The following is a 27,684-nucleotide window of genomic DNA, read 5'->3' on the forward strand; positions in this document are numbered from 1 at the left end:
ACATACACCATGCACACTTGCAGAAACAACAATGGTGTCCCTTCTTGAAAGTCTGGCAGCCACACAAGACAACTGAGAAGCTGACACCCCACCAGAGGACAGGGTGGAATGGAGAGAAGAACAAAGCACCCTCTCTGATGGCCCTAGGATGCTGCCAGGGCTTCCACACCTAAGAAGCCCAGGGCATTCTCTCAGCACCCTGAGAGTAGGCTGTTGTCCTTGTGTGTTCTCCCAAGAGCCAAATGTGACTCATCCAGACAGAATGCCTGGGTCTTTGGTTTGGGCCACGGAGGAGGGCAAAGGAGTGGGGAGCCACCGTAAGTCCTGGGATGGATATGAGTGACCCCAAAGCTGCCTGACCGCAAAGCCATCCTGCCTGTCTTCCAGCACTGTAAGGATACAAGGGACCCATTTGTCTTTCCTGTACTGGGTCCAAGGAGCTTTGTGTTAAGGGTTGGAAGATGATTGTGTACCTGGAGCAACCAGGACATCAGGCAGAGGGAAGGGAGGTCATGCAGGAATGAAAAACACAGGAGGTGCCGAGCTCTGAAGGGCTGCTGTTTGCCACTCTGGGGCAAAGTGGAGGCAGAGAAAGGCATCTGTCCATTCCCCAGTCTCAGCTCTTCCTTTCTAACCAAAACAAGGGAAAACAACATACTTTATTAATGGCGCACTATACAGTTTAAGAACCCATTCTGGGAGCAATCTTTTGTTAAAAACTTACTGTGCATCAGACCCTTACATCAGCCCCTTGGACTTTCTCCAGCCAGGGCCCTGGCTCCTGCTACATAAAGGCTCAGCCCTTCCCTGGCCCCAAGCCAATCCTGACTTCTGGAGGTTCCCTTTTAATGCATTTTAACTCATATTTGAGGCCTCCTGTGTGACAGACAAGCACAGGTCCAGGCAGCAGGATGCAAAGGTGCAGAAAACTGGGCCCCCAACCTCACATCTCAGTCCAGCCTCGCTCATCAGAGCAGCACCTTCACCCACCACCCACAAACACATGCCTTCCTGGTTCAGTGGGCTTCCTAACAAGGTCTAAGTTCAACCCGATGCTACCACTCACCAGCTCTGAGACCTCAGGCAGGAAATGTATTCTCTTAGGCCCCGTTTTCTTCTCTGCAGAATAAGAATAATCACTCCCCTCCTGCCCACCTCAGCGTGGTTGTCGTGTATCCTAGAGACAACAGTCACAGAAGACTTCCAAGAAATCAATCATTCTGTGAAACCCAAACACCAAAAAGGGCTTACAACTCTTTAGGGGGCATGCATAGCAAACATGGAGGCTTTAGACACCATGGGATGGCATCAATGGTAGAGTTCTAGAAACCTGCGGCATTCTTCTCAGCTTTATTCCAAAGTGTTGATTAAATCCATTGGCCACACGTAAGGGACTAAAAGACCATCCAGAACCAAAACTAGTAGTCCTGAGCACCCACACAACTTCCTTCCTGTCTCTCCTCAAGTGACTTGTTTTTACTGGAAGCACGTTTCCTCTTCCTGTCTGGGAAACTCTGTTTACAAAAACTAGCCCTGCAAGGAAAGCAAATAAAGAAAACTGTTTCCACCAACCAGCCTTGGAATTTCACCAGGTTACCCTTCTAACCTGAACCAAAATAGGCCATGACTCATCATTTGTGCTTGGGGGTTCCATTCCCCATTTATCTTCCCAAGAGATCATATCCGGTGTTATTACCAGTAAAAAACAACCTGTAGAGATGCCTCCATGGAAAAAAAAGAAAGAGGGAAAAATTTATTTCGGAAAGTCCGTTCTCATCACACTTCCACTATCTAAGCTCCCCTCCAGGCAATCCTCTACCATCTTATTTTTGTCTAGCACTGTGTATTCCCCCTGTTACGTCAGACACTCATCCAAGTCAAGTCTTCCTTCATTTCTTACCCCTTCAGCTCAAGTCAACAAATTCTTGGCTATCTTCATCTTATAGGCGAGAACATTGCATCACATGATAGTAAGTCATCTACAAAGGGACAGAGCCAGATCAAAACACTGGCAGTCTGTCCCATGGTTTTAACCAATATGCTAAAGCCAACTATCCAATTCATCAGCATGTTTTCAGGGTTAAAAGAGGTAACTGGAACATGGTGAGCATTTAATACATATTGTTATATTATTGGATGAAAATATGTCAAAGTACCTGTTATTTCAAACTATTTTAGTTCCTGTCCTTTCACCGGTCTTCTCAAAGGACACCCCCATGTTCTTCCCCTCAGGTAGCCCCAATTGTGCTGTTTGAAGGTTATTTATGAGGAAGTTGAAGTGCTCAATTTCTGAGTAATATGAAGCATTGAGGTGGGACCTGCCATTTTCCAGGGACCTGCTTTAGTTCAAACACTCAGAGTTTCTGTCACAGCTTCTAAGACATCATGGTTCTTGGTGAGAAAGCAGAGTTATTATTTCCAATGAGGGAACTCCCAACAGAGTAATATTCCTACCCTTACCCATCCTTCTTTTTTCTCTTGCTTTCTGCCAAGGAAGGAGAAGTCTACCCCACAATGAGAATGAGAGGACAAGTGCGTATGCAAATCTCGTCTCAGTCTCTGGATTCTCTCTTTTCTGATCTGCCTGTGGAGAGAACACGTCCTGGTCCCCTAGCATCCTGGGAAAAAGTGTCATTGTTGTCCAGCTATGCCAGTCAGTGACTGCAAGGATAAGTATCTAATTCAAAGAAAGTGTTGGACTCCAGTTGTGTCTCCAGCAGGACCAATCCAGTCAAGTTGTATCAATAATTAAAAAGTATGTTGACTTCTGTGGTAGCCATTAGTGCTGTACAGCAAATATTTCCTCCTCTTCTCCTTCTGGGCACCAGCTTGGAGGACACTTTCATGGACCTCTTGTGACAGGCAGGGTCATGTGACAAGCTGTGGCCAATGTTTTAGGAGTGAAAGTGACATGTGTGGATTATAGGATAAGAATTCAAAACTCAGTGCAGACTCCTGGTTTCTAGACCAGTGTGTCAGAAGCTTGCCACTCTTTGCTCCATCCTAACAATCAGTAAAGAGCTGAACAAACTGAAAAGTCAACAAGGATTCTGAGGTCTGTCAGAGAAGGGAAGCCACAGGGCAAAGCGCTGCCCCAAAGTTGGAGAGGCAGACAGGCAGATGTTTGCTGGAGCAGAAACTTCCACGGGAAACTGTGCCTGGAAAGATAACTTGAAGTGCAACCGGAGGATTGCTGGAGGCTCCGTGGAGATGACACTGAGAGGAAGAAGCCCTAGGGCAACCCAGTTATAGAAAAGCCCTCACACTTTTGTGAGTTTGACCTCTAGGAACTCTACCATGTCCTCCCAGTGAATATTGGAGAAACACACACACACACACACACACACACACACACACACACACAGACTGGGTAAGCATCAGAATCAAATATGGCAGTGACATTGGAATGATCAGACTAAGAATTTAAAACAATTATGATTAATAGGCTGAGGGCTCTAATGAATAAAGTATACAGGATGCAAGAACAGATGGGCAATGTAAGCAGAGAGATGGAAATGCTAAGAAAGAATAAAAAATGCTAGAGATCAAAAATATTATGACAAGAATAAAGAATGCCTTTGATGGGCTCATGAGTAGACTGAACACGGCTGAGGAAAGAATCTGAGGATATGTCAGTAGAAACTTCCAAAACTGAAAGCAAAGAGGAAAAAAGACTGAAAAACACTCAGGGGAATATCCAAGAGCAGTGGGACAACAACCAAAAGGTGTAACATATGTGTAATGGGAATACCAGAAGGAGATAACCTGCAACAAGCAGAGGTCACGAAATATTTTCAGGCTTTGGCCCAGTTTGATGACAGCATATATATTGAGCCCTTGCTGCTATTACATCAGTGGCTTCCTGTGTCTGTGCCTGTGTGTGTACATGTGCACGTTGGAGTTTGGAGGGGGCTGGTAGAATAGCAACGTAGGAATTGACACACCGCCTACTATTTTGTAATCTACTTTGTGACGTGTGCCAAATAAGTTACAATACATTATCACTTTTAATTGTCACAATTATCCTGAAAAACAAATGCAATTCTTATGCTTATTTTACAGAAACTGGGTTCAATGGCAAGTTTCTCAAGGTCATGCAGTGGATCTGTGATAAAGCCAAGTTTTGAACACATATCTGTCTCTCTTCAAAGCCTCAACGTACTTAACCATTATGTTCATCTGGTTTTTAATTTTTCACTTCCTGCATGGCCTAGAAAGATGGTCAACACATGGCTGGGCCTCAATAAATACTTTTGCATTGACCAAATCTTAAGATAGATTACTGTTAAAACATTTTAAAGTGCTTGTTGTGTTATCAGCACTTAACTCAATCACAGTGCCTAACACATAGTAAATGTTTGATTAATAATTTTTGTTCTAAGTATGCACTATTACATCTAAATAGGACATCATGCTATAGACTGTGATGACTCATATTTAACAATAGGTAGCATTTTGTATTCCTATTTGCAAGTATTATTTGTCTATTTTAATGTGATGCTTTTATTTTATAAGGAAAAATAAAGCATTGCTGAGTGAAAAAGATTGCTTCCTTTGACCAAGTCTTTCATCTTAACCATGAAGTCTAATTATTCAGCCCAAGAGGCACTAACTTCAGTACCACTTCTTTCCTCCATGCACAGATAGAATATACACTAATTCTCGGAGAACAAACAGCCTCCTGAGTGTTGAAAAATGTAGGGCAAGAAGAAAGGAGAAGGGAAGTGAATCCTCAGTGGTCTAGAGCATTTGACTGCTTTATAGAGAACTAACCCCGCTCCACTCTCAATCTCTGAGTTCCTGAAGGTCCAGCCCATCCTATCTCACCACCACCTCCAAGCTCCAGGAGAGGGAATATCACCCCAACCTTACCTTCTGATCTATCACCCAGCTTTACAGCACAGTGATTTGTTCTATACCTGATTTGTATCATTTTAGGTTTCGTCAGAGCTAGACCAATGTGACTTAATTCTGTATCCTCCATGGGAAATGTTGGATTAAAAAAGTTTTCTCTTTTCTGGACTGGAACCTTATAGGATACAAGCCTGGAGCTGCTGACAGCCATCTTGTCACACCAAGACAGAGCTGGCCTGAGAACATCAGGGATGCAGAAGAAAGTTGTCATTTCTAAAGATAACATGTGGTCCTGTAGAACCAGCTTCTCTTGAACCAAAATCTATTCAACATCATACAGATGTTCTAACAAATTCCCTCTTATATTCAAGCCAGTTTGAGTTTCCATCATTTGCAACCCAAGAGTCCTAAAAATAAGGGGACCAAGCTGTTACTGTGTCCTACTCGGCTTGGGGAATATCATTTCACTTAAAACTGTCACAACATCCTTAGGAAGTATGTATTAGTCTTACCTATTTGATAAATAGGAAAACTAAAACCTAGAGAAGGTAAGAAACTAGGCACACATGAGTAAGAAGTAGTTGAACTTGGATTCACTCCTATCTCTCATTGGCTCTAAAACCCAGGTTCTTTCCACTACTGAATGTAGCAGGAGAAAGTTTTTGTAATTAGTCCCCCATTCTAGGAGGGTATGTGGAAAGCACACTAAACAGAAGAGACAGATTCCTGGCTTTTTTTTTGGGAGGTGGGAGGGGACAGAGGTCTGGCTCACCTTACCTTTCATATGACCTTGAATACTTTTCCTCTCTAAATCCCACAGGATTTTGTTTTTGTGTTTTGGTCTATAAAACCATGAGGTTTGGATGGGATACTCATGATTTTAGTTTGTTCCAGCTCCCAAAAATGTATAATGTCAATTCTTGACTATTGAAATTCCCAAATACTAGAATAACCAGACATTGAAGCAAGCCAATAGGCAATGGTTCCCTCCTTAAACCTTCTCTCCTAATTTGGGCAAATGAATGAGCTATGTGTAATTAAAACTGCAAAAATAACAAGCTTCCGGCCAAGTTCTACCCTTACTTAACCATACTCTTGGGGGTTGATTTCAGGGGATGGAGGGGGAGCAGCGGATGTTGAACCCAAAGTGGAATTTGGCCTGATATATGGATTCCTATAATTTCCAAATGATGTCAGCACACTTATTTGAAAGACTGAGAAAGTGCTGAGTTTAGTCTATTCACCTCCATAAAGAAAAACTGGAAACTGCTGGGCTGGGGCCAGTGTCGACCAACGTTACAAAATTAAGAACACTTTTGGCAGGGCAAAGTCATTCAGGGAAGACCATACCCAATTTATGTCGATTTATGGTTGCGGCCTTTCTTTCTGAATAATAGTTTGTTCTAAGATAAGGAATACCAGCCCTGTTTTTGTCAACTGGCTCAGAGAAAATGGATCTGTTAAAAAGTTTCATCATCTATTGATTCCAGAAACACTGGGGTTACAGAAATTTCAACAGCAGCTGAGAGTGGCCAGAGTTAAGTGCTCATTCACAAGAGAATCAGCAAGTGATTGAAAAAAAAAAATCTGTCTAGTTAATGCAACTCAAAATAGAGTTGTGGTTCTAATTAGCCAGATAATGGCTTTGTGTTCCTGTCCTTTTGCCTTGGAGTTGGCCTCTATTGGATTCTAGGCAGAGTTTTGATGATACAAAGTTGGTGTATGTGCAGGGGATCCAAGAATTTAAACATTCTACCTGAACATCCATCCCTCCCCCAGGCAGTCCCTAAAATGTTAAAGTACAGTGGGTCAGAGTAAAACCAGATGGATGAGGTAGGTATAATTAAAGGCCTAGGTTCAAATCTTGCTTAATCACCAATGAGAACACCTTGGGCAACTTTTTCATCTGAAAAAAAGAAAAGGAATAATAATAGTATCTTCTCATGGGTTGTTATAAAGATTAAATGAGCTGCTTTATGCAAAACACTCACTATTTGGCACATGGTATGCATTCAGTAATTGCTAGCTATTAATTCTGAAGATGCTATAAACACAGGAAACAAGACCAAATATACACAAGGTAAAGTTTCATTTTTATTGGGACAAATGCTGACATATCCAAAGTGGAACTCTGATAAGACTGAGAGCAACTTGCAACCTAGTCGATGGCCTATGAAGGGCCTTCCCACCCAACTGCAAATTTTGGGTATTATCACCTTCGGGCTGGGTTGTGGGATCCAGGGGACCAGAGTTTTCATGAAAACATTTCAGAAAGCATGCAAAAAAAAAAAAAAAAAAAAAAGGCAGGATAAAATAATCAGGAATGGAGGGATCTTAGCTCTGCTCAGTGATGTCACATCAAAGCAGCAACAAGGAGCAGAAAAGAGGGTAGAAAACACAGCTGATAGACATCAAAAAATATAATGATCATGTCCATTAGTAAATACAGCCTGGTTTTTACGTTCCAGAATCTGGCCAATCAGATCAACAACTCCTCATCTAGAGGAGAGTGGGGGAGGGGCCGGAAAGGAAACAGAAAGGGACTTAGATATCCTTCCCCCACCTCAAGACTCCCTTACTTCAGTGATTCTCAAAATGTGGTGGATGAACCCTTCACATCAAACTCACCTGGTATATTTGCTAAAATGCAGATTCCTAGCAAACACACTGTAATGGCTCATTTGATGTATCAGCTTGGCTGGGCCATGGGTGCCCATCTATCTGGTTAAACATCTCTGGATGCGGCTAAGAGGGTGCTTCTGGGAGAGATTAGCATTTGGATCACTGAGTAAAGCAAATGGCCCTCCTCAACGAGGGAGCGTCATCCAATCTTTTGAGGGCCTGAGCAGAATAAAAAGGTGGAGGAAGGGAGAATTCTCTCTCTCTGCATGACTGGAACATCAGCTTACTCCCACCCTCAGACTGGGACATACACTTTTGATGCACCTGGTTCTCAGGCCTTTGACTTAGACTAGAACTATACCAACGGCTTCCTGGGTCTCCAACTTATATATGGTAAAATTGTGGGACTTCTCAGACTCCATAATTATGTGACCCAATTCCTTGTAATATATCTCTTTATATATATCCCCAAACAAATAAATCTCTTTATATATGCATAAAGAGATCTATAGGCAATACATATATCCTTTTCTATTGTTTCTCTTTCTCTGAAGAACCCTAACGCACATACTGAAACGGAATCTTTTGGGGTGAGGCTCAAAAATCTGTATCTTACAAGCTACCCAAGTGAACTGACATTTAAGAATTATTTACTTAATTCACCATGAAGTCATCCAAGAGTGAAGGTGGTACTGTAAGATGCTTTGAAGCAGTCAGACTTGGGCGGGAGGGGTACTTTAGTAGGAGGGAGGAGCTGAAAGGCCTAGCAGCAACTCCTAGCCCTGGGCCAGCTGGTTCCGGTTCTGGTCTCCATCACAGGCTGAGTCAGTCCAGAGCCTGAACACACTAGGGGCTCACCTACATGCCTCTTTCCTCATTTGTCAATGTTGAAAAGAAGCTCTCCATTGCTTTCCTCACAGGGTTCTTGTGAACATCAAATGAGCTCATTGTGAAAAAGCCTTTGAAACTTAACAGAAGCTGAAGAAATATTTATTCCCATGAAGTCATAAGTAGCCACCCTTCCCCACTTCCCGTGCAGTTATAGGGAACCAGAGGTTTGTGTTTTCCCCTCCACGGACTCTCCACAAAGATCACATTCACCAGGTAATTGCAGACTCCGTTTTCTTCAACGGTGGACTCAGTCCATCCACAGGATGGGTGTCTATAACCAATCTGAAAGTGCTACACCATTTCAGGCAAAACTTAATTTAAAAAAAAAAAAAAACTCTCTCCTCTCATTAATATCATTGACTAGTTACCGTATTTTAACTCTCTCTTGAGCTCTGTGCCGGGCTTTCCAGTTGCGCCCTGTATATCCCTCCTGGATATGTTTCTCCTCAACCTCAGGACACCCGTGTGTCCCAAACTGAACTTCTCAGATTCCTTCTCTGGACTTTGTAGTTTCTGTTCATGGTTTCACCATCATCCCAGCCCCTCCAACTGAAGATCCACCATCGATTGAGACCCCTCCACATCTAGTCACACTCCACCAGGACAGGTTCTTTCTTCTCAAAACCCGCTACCACTGCCTTCGGTCTGACCCCATCTTTCACAACTTCGGCTCAGGATCATGGCTGTACAGTAGTAAAAAGATATTGTAAAATAAAGTCTAGGGCATCGACTCACAGCTGAATCATTCTTAAATAAGTGAGCATAACAACAAGACGTTATTTATGTTGTTGCCTATGTGTTTGTTAGCTGACAAGACCCAGATTTTGGAGGTCTTGCCTCTGTGGAACCTCTGCTTTGGAACACGCTGAGAGAAGCTTCTAGCTAAGACTGAGAGCAGCATCTCTCCTGGGAATCTTGAGATACACTGAGTGATTTTGCTTGTTTATCTCACCATCGCTGCATCCTCTCCTGAAAATAAACTACATTCCATCGAGATCATTGGGGTTATATTTTTGTCCCATAATAACCCCCTAAGGATGCAGCACAGGAAGCTGAAAGGGACTGGTCCACAACAGCACCCCTGAATGACGGCAATGGCCCTGGCCTGCCTCCCTCTGGAATCCTGGTTGTCTAAGATGAATAACTAACTCCCACACTTGAGCCATCGGTGGCCAACTTTTCTGTTGCTTGAGACCAAATGCAATCTTGACTGAGAGTGAAAAGATAAGTTGGAAGTCAAGCTCAAATCCATCTGACTCCAACACCTGTTCTCTTAACTGATACTCTATACTATCTATGGCTCATCTGAGACAATAGCTATGCAAATGGAGAAGAAATGTGTCCTACGTTGGCCAGAGAAGGCCAAGTTAGTGCCTCATATTCTGCAGCCTCTGCTTTGAGATTTCCAACCTGGACAGCTGCTTCTGGAAGGTGCCACTTCCAACATCAGTGCAACTTGAAGCATGTTAGGAGCTAGTTCGGTCGTGTCTCAGGGATAGGGTTAGGGTAAGACACTGATTTTGTTTTCAAAACTGTCCAGGGCCAATTCCTTTCCTGTTCCTCAGGCCTTCCAACCTCTACCTCCATCTTGGGAAATTTTATGAAATCAGTACCTTGATAATTGAAGGCACAGTTTCCATCAGCATTTGAACCAGATGATCCTGCTACTCTGAGTGACAGAAAGGACCCTTCTTTGCCTCCTGTTTCAAGATACAAGTGACCTTCATCTAATTTGATATGTATCTAAATCCTGCAGCCTGGCACCAAACTAGAAACATGGATGAAAATAAAAACAAAAGGTAGGCAGTTTTGTGCTAATCAGAACCTTGCTTCCAGGACATGCATGCCTAAGGGGTCAGAGTGAAAGAAAATATCGTAGCAAAAAAAAAAAAAAGTCTGGTAGGCATTGGAGAGAGAGAGTAGCCAGCTGACTAACAATAAAGGAACGTACATCAGCTTTTATCAGTTTTGACAGAGCATCTGTCCTCTGCAGCAGGTCCCATTCTCCAGTGTTTACATTTGTCACATCTCTTTTCCTTCCAAACAAAAGATGCTTGACAGTCTGATGGATAATTTGTAAGGTGTCAGGGTTCCTCAGCCATCCATGCATATACATTTTAGGATGGGGAGAGGGCAGGTGTCAGGCAGCAGCTCCATTTTGGAGGCAATGAAGCTATAACACCCCTGAAACATGCCTAGTGCAAACTAACATACGGGCCACCATTATTTCCATCGTGCAAAACTAAATGAAAGACTCTCTCACCCATGCCAGAGGCTGGTGTTCATTAGAGCCCAAGACATCAAGAATGAGGCTCAAAACATACCTGCAGGAAAATTTAGTGATTTTGACTTTCTGCCAGGACTAATAAACATCTTGTTTGCAAAATTCTCCTTTCAATTTTGGTTGTCCTGGCCCCACCTATAGCATGAAAAGTCAGTTTGCATTTCCCTCCTCAGGTGTTTAGAGCAGTTAGGGATTTGCTTCCGTTGTTGCAATAGAACTTAGATAGGTACATGTGCACACGTGTGTGCGAGTGCGTCATGAGCATGAGGTATAAGGCTCTTCTGACCCACGTATTCTTGGTTAGCTTTGGTCACAATAGCTGGGCCTGATCCAGTTTATTTTCAGTTTTGCAAATATCCTCTAACTGTTGTTCAGCTACTTGTTTGTTTTTAATCAGACCCACTGTAGGAATGCCAAAGCTCCTTAGTTCAACCAATCAGCATATTTGTTAGAGTTATTGTCTGAGCAGACACAAGACTTGACTAAGACAAGAATGAGGCCATTAAGGGATAACAAGGGAGACAGGGAGAAAAAAGCAAATGTAGTTTAATGTGTAAGTGCATGTGTGAATTTTACTTGGAAATGATTCATTTGCACAAGATTTACCAGGGATCTGGATGCAGTGAAATGTCATAAGACAGAGTATTGCCTAGTGGGCTCTGGAGATGACTGAGATGTTTGATGAGGGCAGAATCTCAATGAATCTTGGTTTTCTCATTTGTGAAGTGACAAGGTGGACTTGTTATGAGGATTAAACAAAAAAATACATAAAAGCATTTAGCATGGTGCTTGGAACACAGTAGGTCATTGATACATTTTAGCTATTGTGAGGAAAGTGGGAGGGAAGAAGAAGAGCAAGAAAAAGAGGACAAAGAAGAAGATGAAGGAGGAGAAAGAGAAGAAGGAGGAGGAAAGGAAAGAGGAGGGAAAGGAGGAGGGGAAGAAGGAGGAGGAGAAGAGAAAAGGGAGGGGGATGAGGAGAAGGTGAGAAGAAGGCCACAGTATAGGGAATTTTCTCAGAAAGGACCACACTTTGAGAGCCCGAGATGCCATTATGTGCTTTAACCTACTTCCCTTGGAAACAAGATCTGACTTTAAAGTACTTAATTTGCATTGAATTAACAATAGCTTTAAAATGAGATGAACTATCTCTTCTGCACATGAAAATATTAGATACTGTTAAAAGGGACCTAGCATGAAAGAAATTTTAGTCTAATAGAATTTTACCATCAAAACCAGCACAACGCATAATTTTAAAATCATGTGAAAATTTATTTCTTTAGTCACCAAAAGGAAAACCAAATGTTCACGGAGCCATTTTTACTTGTATTGGAATGCACTTAATAAACACCAGTTTATACATAACAATCTTCTAAATTGGTTGAACCTTATCTCTAAGATCTTTTACATGAGTGTACCAGGTACAAAGAGGTAATATGGAATCATTGAAACATACCTATGGAATAGTACATTTGTAAATCCCTGCACAAGTTTTCCAAATGCACTCATATGTGTTCTCTTTTGATCTTCCAATGTTTTGTGAGGAGTATGTGAAATCAATTATTCTTATTAAGTCTACTTTATACATTTAAATTTTGAGAAGTTATTACTAATAAGTAGAAGAACTAAGATTTAGATCCAGGTTTTTCAAATATAACTCCTATTTTCTTAGGTTTCACCAGGCTGTTTGAAGCAGTTGAACACGGATAAGGTAAAATATATACTCTATTTAATACTGGAATGAATAATGTGTGTAACAGATGGTGGGACAGGGCTACTAAAAGTTCACATTTATACATGGTGAGGTTGGGAATACATGTGTGTGCATTGTACATATAAGCTACATATTTATATATACACATACACATGCACATATTTTTATTTGGGTGTGTTTGTGTGTAGTGCAATATACTTGGAAATACACATGTATACATAAATGAATATATATACAGTGGGGAAATCTTAAATTAAATTTTATGAAGACATAAGCTGGCTGCATGGAGAAGAGATGAGTGGGATAATACTTTGGGAGAAGAATCAAAGAGCAAAAAGGAAATATTAGAAGAAGCAAGAATTGAGAAAATGGTCCCTGCTGCCAGTCATTCCCTTCAACAGGGCTATAGACAGTCTAGTGCTTGAGTCACCAACCCCTGCACACCCGTGGCTGACCTCACCCACTGACCATGACACTCTTTCCCACAAGGCTGGGAAATTGCAACGCTCCTCAAAACTGTGCTCCAAGCAGCCTTTGCCTTTAGATCAGAGACAGCACCTGAAAAACCTTCTCAACACTGTCTTAGGAAATGCTTATAGACATGATTCTCAGCAATATTTTTAATTGAACATGGCCAAGCATAAGGACCTCCCTTTTAGAGGAATTCAATCAATCATGGAGCCGTCAGTATGCTATGTCCTAAAGCTAACTCCTACTTCTTTGGTTCTTAACTTAGACACCACATCCTCAGGCACCCAATCTTTATAATATAGTACTCTTTCCATTTCTTTACCTCAGCACCCTGCTTGCTTCCTTCACAGTTTTTATTTATTTCGTTCCTGTGTTTCTTGCCTCCCTTAACAGACTGAAACTGGACATGATCGCTGTGTTCTCCCTTGTATTGCTAGCACCGAGTATGTGTTCACCAGGTACTGATTCAATGATGGCATGAGAAAATGAGCAAATGAATGAATACTTGACTCAGAATCTAGGGCAAGAGGCTCTTATGTGAACAGATAAACATGCTATCAATATTGTCAACAAGCTCAAATAGCACATGGAGCAAAGCACTAGAAGAGAGCTAAAAGGACAACTGGAAGACTTCCCAAAGAGATGATCCTTGAAGGGTGGGTAGGGATTAGCAAAGCAGAGAAGAGAGGAAGGATAGTTAAGTTCAAAGACACATTTAAAATGATAGCATTGAGAATGAACCAGAGTCTGAATGGAGCTGAAACAAAGGGAGTAATCACTGGGTAGGGATGAATGAGTGGCCCATGAAGGGGCTCCCCAGGCCCGCAGAGCCACATCAACAAGGGCTCTCAGCTGCTGGCTTCTCCTGCCCCCTCTTGCCCAGCCCCCGCCCCTCCTCCTCTCAGACTGCCTGGCCTGGCATCCTGTTCATTTTTACAATGAACGTGCTTCTCTTTGGTAGACAGTCTAAGCCCAGAAATGGAATGAGATTATCTTTGTGTTTATTTTAGTCTCACTTTAAGGATCTTATCTCTAGCAAATTCACCATCATGGTTCACCATAGCAGGACCCGATAAGAAGAGCCACTTTCGGGGGGCGGGGGGGGGGGGGGGGCAGGGAAGAAAAAAAAAGAAGGCAATTATTTTTCCCAACCCCATTAAACTGTCATGAAGTTATTCCTTATTTACCAATGCAGATTCACTGCTTATAACCCACAGGCCCCAAGCGAAGAGAGCAGAGATGAAATCCTGAGGCACACAATAGTTTTGGTGTCTGGACTTTGGAGAAAATTTTCAAGGGTTTTATGAAGAATTAGCTTTCATACTCAACTTTATTAAATTCTCTCCTTGAATTCTTTCCCCTTTGGAAAGGGCCCTTCAGCCATTAAGCCTGGAGAACAGCCCACAATGAATGAATTCCAAATTAAATGTAGTGGAGGGTCTGGAATCCTCTGAGCACAGACAACAGAAGTCTCATTAAATGCGTATAGACTCTCACAACAAAGCCCGACTCACTTATAGCTCAAGAATGGCGCTCCCAGAGACTGACGAGGGTGAGGCCTGGTCTTGGCGGCGCACACAAAGCAGGCTGCTAGCAGAAAGCAAACACCACTCTCCCTCATGGAATTTTCTTTGGCCAATTGCAAAGCAAAAAATCACTTGGAGATGCCAATTAGCCTCACTTCCTTTTGTCCATTTTAATTCCTTTTCCCTTATCAAATCAAGAGCTGTAACTGCTTAATTCTAGCTCAATCTTTGGGTCAAATGTTTAGAGGCCAAAAGTGGTAAAGAAAAAGACCAAGGAAAACCCCAGCCTGGGACCCAAGTATTGAATATTTAATTTACCTTGATGTAATAACTGCATCAATAACTGCATGGGTAATACCTTCAAAAAAGACAATGACATTGTGTGACAAAAAGAATAAATCCCTCTGCTTTTACCCTCCATACCCTTCCCAGGACGCAGAAATAATTAATCGTCAGCTGCCAGCCAGATACAGCAAACGTTTGGGGACTTTTTTAGGGTCCTATTTTCAACAGTAGTTTTTTCTTAAATTACAGCAAATTGTACACTGTGACCAGGCAAACTACTTATTCTCTTTGCAGACCCAACAAGCTTAGACCAAGTATATTCTACGAAGTTTGATTTTTAGCACAAGAGAATAATCCAGAAGGTCATGTGCAGAGGGGAAGGACTGCATCGTTAAGTGCTCCTTGGAGGCAGGATGAAGCAGGAAAAGATTCTTTAGCTTAATCAGCACCACGCCTTTTGTTGCCATTTAGTAAATTGTCCCTATCAAGATGTGTCAACTCTCAGACCTAAAACTTCTTCACATTTCAATGTGCCTGGAATTGCAATGTGTCTTACAATTAAAGTGTTCGTTTACATAGCGTAATAGCATTTCTTTTCTTCCTGAAAAGCTATAATTAAATTGACAGTGAATCTCAGGATAGGTAACACTTGAAAATCAAAGAAATTGTTACTATAATATTATTATTTATCATTATTGTTAAGTAGAGTGAAGAACTGACACAGGGAGGCATCACATGGGAACAGACTCTGACTGATGGATTAGTAAATGGTCAGTTAAGTGACCAGCCCATGTAGGCCCTTGAGTGCCATGCGTAGGACTTTGTTAATTTATGATCTGCAGTGTTCAATGATGTTTGAGCAAGGGAGTGGCATATAGAGAGACAGTCACAATAGTGATACGGAAGGAAGGATGGAGGACTGAGAGTCTAGACGAGGGGATAATAAAGGCTACTGAAAGTGTCCTGATAGGGTTAAAGGGCCTGAGCTAGGATAATACCAGTACCCAGACAGAAAGAGCAAGATCTGAGAAATATTTATAAAGTGTAATTGTCACAGTCTGGTGACTCACTGGATGTGGACAGCCTTCCTTGATTTCCCATCTCTCACTGACATGGCTATTGAATTTCCTTGGGGAGCATGATGTTTGAAATGGAAAACTCCAGGCCACGGATCTAGCACCACCTTGGGAAGCCCTGTGCTATGAAACACACTCTAAGTCCTTCACCCATTCAGCTGGGGCCACCTGGAGCAGAACCGGCATGCCAAGGCACGAGGCACCCTTGAGGACAGAGAAAAAGTTGCCCATGCAGCATAGACAAATCTTAAAGCTGCCATTGCTTGTGTCAATAGGAAGGGATGCATAGAAGGATATTCAGAAAACGTTGCCTCCACTCTAATCTCACCAAGAGCAAGATCACACGTGAAGTTGAAGAGGGCTTGGAACTCTCAAGAAGTGGATTATGTAGGTCTGAACCACAGTCAGGGAACTCATCACTCCATAAGTGATCATGATTTTCAAATAAAATTAAATTTCTCAGACCTATACCCAACTGACCTCTCTATCTTCCACTGCTTCATGCACATGTACTAATAATTATTAATAACAACTACCATTTACTAAGCATTTAGTGTGCCAGAAATTTGCCAAGCACTTTTCATAATCTCTTTTAATCTTCAGACTAACTTTATGTGATTTATCGTCATCATCGCCATCCCTATTTTATAGATGTGGATGCTGAGAGTCCCAGAGATGAATCAATTTTTCTAAAGCCAAAATGTTCACTAGTAAGTGGCAGACCTGAGAATCGTATTCAAGTCTAGCCTCCAATATAGCCCAGGAGTTCCTCTGGCACCAACCGCTTCACAGAACACAACTAAAATCTCTGGGGGAAAATTTTAAAACAAATATTGGAAGGCAATACAGAGTCATTAAAAGCAAAAAGATACTGGAGGGGAGGACAGTTGACATTAAGGACAGGCTGGCATTCCAATAGAAAGCCCAGGCTTATTGGTTTGAAGGGCAGAAGAACAGAGTTCAGGGTAATGTCAGCCACCAGAGCATGTGGTGGACATCCCAGCGAGGAGAAAGCCAGAAAGAGGGACTTCTAAATTCTATGATTAAGCCATGTCCAAATCTCTGACTGGGCCATGAATCATGAATGCACGAAGCAGACTCCAAGCAGATCAGGAGAGAACAAGATTCAACTGAGATTCGAGCTGACACCCGCCGCACAGGAAGGATGTTTGCAGCTGGAGTCCGGCCAGGTTTGTGCCCCACTAGGAAAACAGCAACAACAAAATCCACTATGTAGAGATCCAAATTCTCTACAGTATAGGATTCACAGAGTCCAGACGCAATCTAAAATGGATCAGCATAGAAATAAACAAGAAAATGTGGTGTATTTGCAAGAAAAAAGGCAATTCATAAGATCGCCCTGAGATAACCCAGATAATTGGAATTAGCAGACACGGATTTTAAAGGAGCTATTTCATTATATTTAAGAATATGAGCAAAAATGAAAAATGGATAAAAAGATAGTAAATCACAGTACAGAAACAGAAAACATAACATAACCAAATGGAAATTGTAAAATTGAAAAAATAAAAAATATCAGAAATAAAAATCTCTCGATATAATTTTCAGTAGGCAATCAACATAAAAATAGATTAATGGAAATAATACCAAGACGAAGGATAGAGAAAAATATTTTTAAAGGAGAGAATATTAATTTTTTAAAAATTAGACAGGAGGAAAGAAATAATAAAAATTAAAAAAGAAACCCATAAAAATAAACAGAAAAACAATAGAGAAAATTAAGAAAGCCAAAAATTAACTTTTTAAAGAGTTTCAAAAAATCTATAAATTCCTAGCAAGACTGATTTGGAAAAAGAGAAAGAGAACAAATACAAGAGAAATTAACATTACAGACCTTACAAGCATAAAAATGATAATAATGAAATTTTATGAGCAACACTATCACAACAAATTTGATAACTTAAATGAAATGGACAATTTCTTTAAAAAATACAACTTAACAAAATTGTATTAAGAAGAAATTTCTCTTAACAAGAAAAAAAACAGAAAATCTGCAGGTGTATTAAAGAAATTAAACTCATTGTCAGAGAGCTTTCAACAAAAAATTACAGGTTCATGACTTCAATGATGCATTATTTCAATCATTTAAGGGGAAAAATAACCTACTAATCTTATATAAACTTTTTCATGAAATCATCAGGAACATATAATGCAAAATTCTTAACAAAATATTAACAAATTGAACCTAGCAGTATATAGGTAAAGGATAATACATCAAGTTCAAGGGGAATTTATCTTGGAAATGCAAAATTTTAACATTCAAAAAGCAATCATCACAATTTAATAAGAAAATAAAGGAGGAAAAGCCTGTATGAATTTTTAAATAGAGTCAGACAAAGCAATTGACAAAATTCTACATCTCTTCTTGATAAAAATTCTCAGCAAACTAGCAATAGAAGAGACTTTCCTAAGTCTCATAAAGGGCATTTATAAGATACGGAAGGTTAAATCACTTGCTTTCTGATATTCATAAAAGACAAGAATGCTTCTCTCATCACTTACATTGAACCATTGTGCCGGAGGTCCCAGCCACTGTGAAAAGGCAGGAAAAAATCAAATGCAGAAAGTTCAGAAAGCAAGAAGTAAAACTATTCATTTGCAGATGGCATTGTACATGTAGAAAACTGTAAGAAATCTATGAAACAACTCTTAAGTATGTAAATGTATAAGGGCACAGGATATAAGATTATTATAGAAAAATCAAATGTATTTTATATATTAGCAGCAAATAATTATAAAAAGAAATTAAAATATAAACAATTAAATTTGCAAAAGCATTAAAGGGCATAAACCATTTCAGCATAAGTTCAACAAAGAACATCCAAGTCCTCTATACTGAAAAACACTGTGAGAGAAATTAAAGATGACATAAATAAATGAAGAGCTGTATCAACGTTCAGGGAATGAAAACCCCAAGAGGGTTAACATGTCAATTATCCCCAAGTTCATTCATAGAATCAGTGTAATCACCATAATACCTGCAGGTGTTTTGTTTGGTAGAAATAGACAAGCTCATTCTAAATTCATGGCCAACTCAAGCTTGAAAGAGCAGACAATTTTACAGGAAATTGTGTACAACTTCTTTAGAAAGGTCAAGGGGCTTTTTTTACACTTTCAAAACACAGATTGTGAGGCTATATATCATCCTTCTACGTGAGTAACAATAATATGATACTACTGCTAATAGTACTTCTTGGTGACTTGAGAGCGATTTATTTTTTGAGAGAAACTTTCCAGGTAATTTTGAGATTACCATACCCACCCAGGCTGGGAGAACTTTAGGGGGTGGGGGAGGTAGGTACCACCTTTAATGATTCAAAAAACAATATTATAACACTTCCTGCACTGAAAAATAATTCTTAAAACACAAATTTTAGTTTCTGATTAAGAATTCCACTATTCACATGCATGACTATTTTCAAATATATGTTGATGTTGTGGTCATTAATAAAATACAAATTAATTTGAAGATGATGCTAATTCATAATGACCTTTGTCATTTTCTATTTCTCAATAAATGAGTATCAAATGACCAGCAACTCTCATGCATGCACATGGAGATGAGAGTGAGGATCACAATGCAAATTTCAGGCTCTAAAAAATAGTGTTTATACTCAAAACATTTGTGCCATTCATCTAAAATAATCCCCCTTCTTTCATCTCATATCTTTATTTCTTTACTGTTTTTCTTGAGCCTCTTCCATGTGTGCCAGGCACTGTACTCAGGTGCTGTACCTACAGTGACAAGAAAGATAGACACTCTCCCTGACTTCATGAAGCCCAAAGGCCCACCGGGACAGCCATGAATTAATTTGCCATCACAATGTGAACGGTAAGCACCATTCACACAGTTAGGGAAACACAGGGTACCAGGGGATCCTAACTAATTAGAGGAGCGTCCAGCACGACTTTGCAAAGAGAGCTATATTTAAGTGACTGCTTGAAGGATATGCAGGAATTAGCCAGGCAAAGAGGAAAGAAAGGTGTTCTCTGGAGCAGACAGGGAAGGGGCTTGGGTCATGTCTAGAGACAAGTAGAAGAAGGAAAAGTTGAAAAAGCTAAAAGAATCCTTTAGAGAGAGGGGTGTCGAAGAGGCAGACAAAGGCCAAATAATGAGGGGCCATTAGGAGCCATGTTTAAGAAAACTGATCTCCAAGGCTACTAAGAAACTTACTCAAGGGTACTGAGCGAATTAGGCACAGAGCCAGCCTAGACTTCCGCCTCTCTGGATTTTAAGCGTCACCTGCCCGCTCACTTTCCTAAGATCAGACGAAGGGCAGATATTTCTGCAGACTGAGGATGACATGTAGGGGACCTGAGCCCAAGCCTGTGTCACTAAGTACAAACAGTAGGCGAGAATGCTTTGGTCCTTATCACCCACCTGGGACTGTCGGGGCTAATTAATCATAGTGACAGCTCCCTGGGTGCAGTCAGAAGGATTATTTTGTTCCTGAATGCTGCTAGTTTAACCTGCCCAAGGCGAGACTTCACTTTCCACCCCAACACTAGGACGAAGCCTTGTTGAAAATGATGAATGCCTTTTGGAAAAGAATAACATTTTGATAAAGGCCCTTGCAATCAGCCTCCAGGTTCGAATAGAGTGGTTTTCCTTGCGTGTTTTCACAGTCACATTACAAGAAAGCCAGCTTTATCTCCAGGCTCCAAATCAGCTAACCTAGAGGAGGCCTTTTATAGATTAAAAATCAAATAAATAATTTGTCATGGTATCCGGCTTCTCATGAGTGATTATGGTTGGAGCTGCCACTTGGATTCTAGCTTTCTTCCAAAGCCCTGTACATACCTCATTATTCTAATTTCTGACTCCTCAACAGCTCCTGAAGATTACAATTTGGGTTTAAGCTACAAACAGGGCCTCTCTGTTGCCCAGAAAATTCTGCTGCGTATTATTATTATTTTGATCCCTGTCTTTTTTTTCTCCGTCATAGAATTCTACATTTTCTCATTTTCTTGCTTCGGTGTGAAGAGGAAAAACAAAGAAATGGAAGAAGGAAGGAAAAAAGGGACGAAGTGACTTCCAGAAAGTTTTTAAAAGTCTACTAATGAGAAAAGGAAACATTTCCCTTTTTGTTGCATAAAGGTGGAGATTCCCCCGCCCCACCCCAGATATGTGGTCTTCCGGGACCCCCAGTCGCCTTGCAGGGGAAGAAGAGGAGCCAGAAGGAAGCTCAGCTGGACAGAACCCTGAAAGCCAATGCTGGCACAGAGGGACCCTCATCTCCAGCCCAAACTCCAGGGCTCTTATTGACTTGCTGACTCTGCTGGCCATGCAGATTCCAAGGTGGGAAAACAAAAACCAATGTCAGAAGCCATGGTATGGAGCAGGGTTCTGCAAATCAGCCAGGAAAATAAGGTCAGAATGGCGGGTTGGGCCTGAGACAGGAACTGACTTAGAAGCAAGGACCGCTGGCTTGTTTACCTGTGTCAGTAGGACCATATACATGCTCATAAGCACATGCATGCACACACACAGGTATACGTGTAGTGCCTGAAATGCAACAACCAGCTAATACATAACATGATTGAGAACTAAATTGAGCCTGCCTTTCCCTGACTCTGCCTCCTTTGCTACTTCTGTTTACAATTTACTTATATCGTAGACAATCATAGACTTATATCACTACTAGTCACAATTAGCACACTTAGATGCATTTAAAAAAAAAAAAACCTTTGAAAACAAGGCCTTATAAAGGTATATATTCTTTACCCCTATAATTCCACTTTATTTTAAGGCTTCATACTAAGGCTATAACTGAGCATACTCAAAGGTTTGTCTTCATGAGTATTGCTATAGACGGAATGTCTGTGTCTTCCCAAAATTCGTATGTTGAAATCCAATCCTCAACACATGGTATTAGGATGTGGGGCCTTTGGGAGGTGATTATGGTGGAGCCTACATGAAGGGATTAGTGCCCCTTAGAATAGAAACCTGAGAGAGCTTCCTTGCCCCGTATCCTGTGAGGACTGAAGAAGTCCGCAGCCGGCAACCCAGAAGAGGGCTCTCACCAGAACCAGCCGTGCTGGCGCTCTGATCTTGAACTTCCAGCCTCCAGAACTGTGAGAAATAAATTTCTGTCATTTATAAGTCACCCTGTCTATGGTATTTTATTATAGCCACCCAAGTATTAATCACAAAGGAATTTATAATAGAAATATCCAATAATATAGGATTAGTTAAATCATGGTACATCATAAAAAGCAAATCTGGAGCTACTAAAAATTACATTGTTGAAGAATATTAATTCATTTAAGCAGACAAGAAATATTTATTTGGCACTAACAATCTATAAACTATGATAAACAAAGTGAAAAAAAGACAGCAGTTTATACAATTGTAGTCATGGTATGCTAGTGTTTTTAAAATGTATAAATACGTGCATTAAAATGTCTGAAAGATAGGCAGAAAAATATTATCCTATGGTATCTATATTATTTATAATAAACATATATAAATTATATAATCAGAAAAAGTAAAACAATTTTTTTTCAATTCAAGCCAATTGTTTTGTGTACCCATACATATCAAATAGATTTGATATGAAAACCTATAAAAATCTTGATATTTAATGACTAAGGGACCTTCAAATCAGACTGATTGTCCCAATTATGCTTCCACCCGCTGTGTATGGCAGGGCCCAGTTGCTTATAAGCTTAAACCTTAGGCATTATTGGGTTTTTTTTAAATCAATACTAATATGATGGGAAGCAAGTGAATAGTCACTTCAGTATTTTTAATCTGCCCTTCTTTGATTTTCTAGTGAGAATGAATGTGTTTTCATGTGACTATCAGCCATGTGTGGTTCTTCTGTGAGTGAGGAGTCTGCTATTTAAAATTGTAGAAACTCCCCCCAAATTTGGGATGCTCGGATCCTGAACAGCTGAGCCCACACATCCAGCCCTCCGATGCTACCCCCAGCTTCACCTAGGAGTTAGATCGGTGGTTCTCAGCCTTGGCTACACATTGCAATGACCCAGGACTTTAAAATTACTGAAGTTTGGGTCTTATCTCCAGAGGTTCTGATTGGATTGGCCTGGTGCCACCTGGGAATCAGCATTTTTAAGGTCTCCAGGTCACACTAATGTGCAGCGGGGCTTCAGAGAGAGGCCCTGCTAAGGGTGGACTCATGAGCACCCGCAGACCAGGAAAATTGCCTCCCATTAACATGTGCACCTCCTATGAAGAGCAGGAAGAGGAGATGCATACAAAAGACAGAAATGAGGAGGGAAATGCATAGATTCACCTCCAGTGTCATCTCATTCGTTTAACATATGGACTCAATTAATATTTGAGCATCTACTCTGATAACAACAGCACACATTTACTATAGGTCATGCTGTATTCTAAGCCCTTTACACATATCCCTTCCAATAACCCCAGGAGGCAAGTATAACACCTAATCAAAGAGAATCCAGAATTTTTTTTGTACAACCACCTTGTCTTAGAGGCAAGGAACTGCATGCAGCATGGGGAAAGGAAGAGACTCGCCCAAGTGACATGATTTCTCAGTGGCCAAACCATCCAGTGCTCCTTCTGATACATTCTGTCCGCCATTCCACTGCATGCCTGCATTTGACCCAAAGTCCTGTCAACCAGCAAAACATTACACATACAGCCCCACTGCATAAAATATTATCTCTGTTGATTTTCTCAGCTCTGCTGAGAAGTAGAGGGGCTGGTAGGACAGGACTGAGTTGTCATCCATCTCGGCAAGTGTCCTATATGCAGAACCTAACATGTAGCAGGCCCCCTGCATAGAGGACGAGTTCATAAAAATGGTCGCCCTTAATGCAGCACGGACTCTGTACCAAGCACAGGGAGCTGGGGGCTCAGCCTGTGCCATTTTCTTGTTGCTCCTCACTCTAAACCTTTGAGATGGGTCCTGTCATTATCCTCCTTTCACAAATGGAGAAACTGAGGCTTGGAGACATTTGATGTCACAGCTCTTCTCACACGTGCCAAGACTGAAGCCCACAAAGTTGGACTCAGAACTTTCTTAGTAATATCTACTTTCTTAATAATATCATATAGTTCTCTCTCTCTCTCTCTCTCTCTCTCTCTCTCTCTCTTTCTCTCTCTCACACACACACACAAACACACAGAGGTAAATGAACACATGTCCATTTGACAAATGACAACCAAAGAACTGAAGGCATTTGCCAAAGGTCACACAGCAAATAGGGTATAAAATTGAAGTCCCTGAGCCAGTCCTTCAGCTCCAAGTCTAGTGTCCTTCCCTCTGTCCCCAGAAATCTGAATAATCTTGGCTTCTCAGTAAGTAATAACTTGAATTATCTATAATACAGCTACTACTATAAGAATAGAGAACACTACTTCTGGAAGGGAAGTGGGGCTTGCATGCAAAGAGCTGAGCTCTTGAGGAAAGACATGCCTGATGGAATCCTGGAAGCCTAGGATTAGGCTGGTTGACTTTAAAGTTCTTAACCTTTTGGTGTTCCAGTTATTTCATCCATAAAATAGGGACAATATTGCCTCTCTCTAAGAACTTTGGTATGACCTGCTGGCTGAGGTTTACATGCAGATAATACTATACACACACATACACCATTATCCAAGTCTCACTGCAGCACAGTATTTCATCAGTACAAACAGATCTACCACTACCCAGCTAGATGACCACAGCTTTCTACCTTGGGTTTCTTTATATATTTGAGATAATACAACCTACCTCCTGATGCTGAATGAGCTGTTATGTAAGAAACAGAACAGTGACTGGCACATGCTACAGATGTGTTAGCTGTCGGTTATGATCATTCATATAGATGGAAGCTTTAGCTTAAATCTATAAAGATCTAAAATTCTATATCTTTAGTTTATGTATGCCTAAGGAAGGAAAGAAAAGCTTGCTGGAAGTGAAAAGGGGGAAGGAACAGGAGGCATGAGGAAAAGCTGGAAAACTTCCTTCATATTCCAGGTCTATTAGTCTGGTTGGGTTCCCAATGGGGAAAAGAGACAGAGGTACAAGCTGATGGGGACTTACTGATATGCTGGGTCCAAGTAGAGTTGCTTTGGGAGCCCAGCAGTCAAGCGGGGTGTAGAGTTGGGGAGGGGAGGTCCTTCTCCCTGACTCTGCAAAAAAAGAAAAACCCAGCCCCTTTCTGTGAGCAGCCAGAAACAGACCTCACACAACCAATAATGGCAATCACAGTAGAAGAGGAGGGAGAATTTCCCTAATAGCTGAACCTAATAGCTGAACTGGCACTGGCCAACCAAAAGAGGGGTTGGAGCAGGAGAGATGTTACAGGGCGAGGCCAGGCCTTTGGGCTCGTCTTGCTGTTAAGCAGGGGAGGGATACTAAGGTGGCTGCCATCTGGACTAAAGTTGTGGCTGTTGAGGTAATGCATTGATTATCAGTGTGCCTGTCACAGCATAGCTGACCCATAAATAATTTAAAAAGTCAGGGCAATTTTCCATGAGGAGGATTAAAAGTACTTCTGATTAACCCTGAATCATGAAAAGAAAAAAAAGTGATGAGGAGCATGTCCTATGGGTAACTGAGGTTGTGCTATAAAGACCAGAGAGAGATTTCCATTCATCTAGGGAGGAAACCAAGGAAGATATAACATTTCTTTTCTGTAGCCCAACTTGACACACTGAACATTCTCAAGCATGAGAAAAGCTGGAATTCAGCAAGGACATTTTGACAGCATTGAAATTTATGTCTGGCTGGGAGGAGATAGTACCCCACATTTTTAAACAGTTTGGGTCAGAGGAGAAAAATGTAAAATTGGTCCCTAGCTAATGAGGGCTGATCTTCCTTTTATGGCGCTCCAGTGTGCAATTAAGGTTAGCTTCATGTAAACTGCCAGTGCACTCAGACTTTTAACAGCCTTATGTATGTCAGGAAGGAAAATAAATAGTCCCCTGTTTTTGCTTTATGCAGGGAAATTATTGAGATAAACAGCTTGGGCCTGGCAGGTGTGACTTCTTGCAGCTTAACGTGATGGATTCGCTAATGGCAGCTGAGCTGATAGCACCAAACTGTGGATGGACGAGAAACATGGTAAAGATTCTGACAGCTATATAAGTGCCAGGGCCAAGCAGGGTCTGACTTTTGACTGTGAGGCACGCAGACTTTCAGTGTTTGGAAGCATAGAAGGAACTAGAATGCAGAGGTGGCAGAGACTTGCTCTGCAGAGTAGGAGGGATCCTAGAACTCCAGAGGAACTTAGCGATGGGGACAGGGATGCTTAGAAAGGTCAAGTGACTGCTGTACCGAGCTGTTCAGCACTGGATCCCAGGTCTCCCAGCCAGGCTATTTCCACTACTCTAAACTGCCTCTAAGAACCCTGCAGAATCAGGAAATGATGGATTCAGACCTGACGCCCTGGGTTTGCCCCTGGTTTTGCCACTATCTCCTTGCCTCTGGGCACCCTCTTCTATCACCTCCACTGTAATCCATATTCTTCACCACCACTAGACTTCCCTACAATGCAGATCTGAGCATGTTTCATGCCCTTCCCCTCCACTTAAAACTCTTCAATGACTCCCCTCTGCTATTAGGATAAATTCTTAATGTGGCTTAAAAGAACCTTCACAAGCCTGGCCTGTGCTAAATTCTCCAGCTTCATAATCCCCAATTCCCACCCACCTAGACTCTGTGCGCTAGTCATTCTGCATAATCTGCTCTCTCCCTGAATATAAGATTGCCAGATACAGTACACAATGCTGGGCTAAATGTAAACTTCAGAGAAACAATGAATAATTTTTAGTATAGGCATGTTCCATGGAATATTTGGGACATACTTATCCTAAAATACTATTTTGATGTTTATCTGAAATTCAAATGTGACTGGAAGGTCTATATTTTTATTTGCTAAACCTGACAGAAACATGGCAATCCGACTCCAATTGGACCCTGCTTTTCCTCACCATGGGTCTTTGCTACATGTACCATCCTTTAGATAGAACACCATTTCTCTATCATTGTTTGGCTCGCTCATTGAGTCAGGGACACCAGAGCTCCATGTTCACCTTCCATAGTATAAAATTATTGCTGGGCTGTAGCTACCACATCACAAGTGTTTTTCCAAGGCTCCTGCATCCAGGTAGGACCACATGACTAGATCTCACCAGTGGAATGTGAGCATCAGCGTGTGTGTCACTTATAGGCCAAAGAAGTCAGGAAGCAGGTATGTCATCTCCTTATTTCCTCCTCTGCCAACTGGAAGCAAAGGACTCCAAGATCCTAGGGGATGATGGAACTTCAGGATGGAAGGAATCTGAGCCCCTGAATCACTGGAAGGCCATTTACAGACCAATCACAGTGAGAATCACACGACAAGAAGTAAACTTCTGTCATGTTGTCACTGAAACATGAAGGTGTGTTTGTTACAGCAGCTAGCATTGTCTTAGCTAACATACCCATTCTTTGGGTCTTAGGGTTGATATCTCTTCCTCAGAGAGGGTCTTTCAGACTGGATTAGTAGCCCCCAATATCCACCATAGAAGGGGCAGGTAGCCCGGGCTGCACTCTAGTGTTCCACCCTCCTGCAACAGTGATTGGTCAGGGACAAGAATAAGACCCAATCCAGATATTTCTCTTGGTTTATAAATGCGTGTTGAAATACAGGAGCTATTTTTTTTTCCACTGGGACTTCTATGCCAGAAGGATGTATGAAGGGGCCTCTTAGTGGCAACCTGTTCCATTATTAGAGAGCAAGTGCCTACAAAATGAAGCTAGTACGCACAGAAAGTCAGAGTCAAGAAGCAAAGAGAAAAAGATAATTTCAGTAACGTTTTCTAAGTTCCTGGATCTAGCTGTGCCCACAGCCAACTACTTGTGTACTTCCCACTTATGTGAGCCAATCAACTCTGATTTTGGCTTAAGCTAAATCTTAGACTTTGAAACTTACATCCCTCCCAAAAAGTCTTGACCAATCTAAAAATCACAATTTTTAAAA

This window comes from Pteronotus mesoamericanus, unplaced genomic scaffold (assembly GCF_021234165.1).
Source record: "Pteronotus mesoamericanus isolate MK-2021 breed Mesoamerican mustached bat unplaced genomic scaffold, CSHL_Meso_final contig_263, whole genome shotgun sequence".
Taxonomy (NCBI): Eukaryota; Metazoa; Chordata; class Mammalia; order Chiroptera; family Mormoopidae; genus Pteronotus; species Pteronotus mesoamericanus.